The sequence below is a fragment of the Orycteropus afer genome, unplaced genomic scaffold (assembly GCF_000298275.1).
Source record: "Orycteropus afer afer isolate SDZICR_OR568_19922 unplaced genomic scaffold, OryAfe1.0 scaffold00036, whole genome shotgun sequence".
NCBI classification, from domain to species: Eukaryota; Metazoa; Chordata; class Mammalia; order Tubulidentata; family Orycteropodidae; genus Orycteropus; species Orycteropus afer.
The window spans coordinates 12,982,478-12,984,973 of record NW_006921623.1 but is presented as its reverse complement, the minus strand read 5'-3'; positions in this window follow the sequence as shown (position 1 = coordinate 12,984,973).

The window sequence follows — 2,496 nt, the reverse complement described above, 5'->3', positions numbered from 1 at the left end:
AAACACCCCTCACCAACACCACTGGAGTAGTATCAAAGGAAGCCAGCTAAAACAGAAAATTTAAGATCCCAAGTCTCATAACATAATACCAAAATATATCCAGATGTCAGTCAAAAAGGCCTCAAACTGAGAAGATAATCAATAAATACAGAAACTAGGATAACCGAGATCTTAGAATTATGTAAGAGATTTTAAAGCAGCCATCATAAAAGTGCTTCAATGAGCAATTATGAGCATGATTGAAACAAATGCAAAACCATGAGCAAAGAAATAGAACATGAAAAGAATCAAATTGAGATTTTAGAACTGAAAAAGTAAAATAATTCCAATAAAAAAAAAAACTCCGTGGAAATGAACAACAGAAAAATGTAAGGGGCAAGAGTGAAAAAAAAATACAGTTAAATGGAAAATAGAATAATAGCAATTACCTAATCTGAACGACAGGGAAAATAAGGTTGTTTTTTTTTTTTTAAAAAAAAAAAAAAGGACGACCACCTCAGGGACCTGTGAAACCATAACAAAAGTTCTAACATACATATCACTGGAGTCCAAGAAGGAGAGTGCAGGGCTAAAAAAGTACTAAAAGGAACAATGACTAAAAACCTCCCAAATTTAGCAAGAGATAAGTCTTCAAGATTCAAGAAGCTGAGTGAACACTAAACAAGATAAACCCAAAGAAATCCATCCCAAGACACATACTTAAACTTTAGAGAAAAAAAGATACCTTCCCTGCAGGGAAAGTAGTAATAGAAAGATAAGGGCTTTCTCATCAGAAACCCCAGAGGTCAGAAAAAGTGACACTACCTTTTCCAAGTAATGTCAACGCGCGGAAGCCTATAACCTGTGAAAACATCCTTCAGGAATGAAGACAAAAATCAATGCATTCTCAGATGAAGGAAAATGAAAAGAATTTGTCACAGAAAGTTAAAGGACGTTCTCTAAACAGAAACAATAGAAGGAAGCTTGAAACATAGAAGGAAGGAAGCTTGGAACATGAGAGGAAGGAAGGGGTAAACAAAAATATAGTAAACATAATAGACTTTTCTTAAGTTGTCTAAATTTTGTTTAATGTTTGAAGCAAAAATTACAGAACTGTTTGATATGGTTATCAACATATGCAGAGGAAATATTTAATACAATTATATTCTAAATGGTAGAGGGTAATGGGATATAAAAGGAAGTAAGGTTTCTATATTTCACTCTAAATGATAAAATGATGACACCAATAGACTGACAAATTATGGGTATATTGAAATATGTAGTGCAACTACTAAAAAAAGAGATGTACTCAAAAATAATATTGATATGTGAAAATAGAATTCTGAAAAATGTTCAAGTAACCCACAGGACAGCAAGAAAAAGGAGACAGAAAAAAAAAAACAGGAAAAAAAATTAAACAGCAGACATAAGCCTTGTTATATTCATAATTGCATTAAGTATGAATGGTCTAAATGTACCAATTAAAGACAAAAATTAGCAATGTAGATTAAAAATCACCACCAAACTACATGCAACCTACAAGAAATTCCCTTCAACTATAATGATATAAGCAGGTCGAGAGTAAAAAAATGGAAAAAAGATGCCATGAAAATATCGATCAAAAAATCAGGAGATATATTTTGATGTCAGATAAATTAGACATCAAAGTAAATTACCAGAGAGAGACATTATATAAGGATAAAAGGGCCAATCCCCCAAGAAGACATAGCAGTCCTGAGTGTATAAGCATTAAACAATAGAGTGTCAAAGTATATGAAACAAAAACTGATAATAGCTATTTCTATAGTTAATCTTTGAGTCTAACAAATTGTACACGTGAAGAACAGCTTGAGATTATAGCATAAATTACTTCTCTGTGCTAGGAGTATCACCCAGTTCAGAACAATATAACTTCCTATCTCACTGAGGGAAAAGACAATAATCAGCCATTGGGTATGATTTAATACTATATATCAGTTCACCCATAAGGCAACCATTCACTAATTATTCAGTCAAAAAATTTGAACACTGTTATATGCCAAGGTTATATGGGAATATATGGGGCCTGTCCCTTGTAAACCAGAACTGGAGATCAAGAAAGCTCCTTGGGAGACATGACATCTCAGGTAACACCCAAAGAATGAAGAGTAATGGGAAAGGGAAGGAGGAGGAGGGAAGGAAAAGAGTATTCCATTCAAGAGCACTTATAAATATCCATAGTTAGAAACAATGGTCACAAAACTTGAACATTTTCCTGAGGAACCATTGAAAGCTTGAAACTGTAAGGTAACTAAAAGATTGCACTGGAATGGGGACTGAGACTAGAAGCAAAGATACTTAACTAGTAGACTATAGCAAGGGTAGCCATCATTGACAATTGTCTGCACAGGGTAGAAGATAGGGAGATACCAAAAATGAAATGTTACCAGAGTTTCCCACTTGATGGTTGTGGTAGTTAAATGCGTATGTCAACTTGGCTGGGCCTGGTTGAGTGGCTGGGCAGCTGATGGTAGTTAT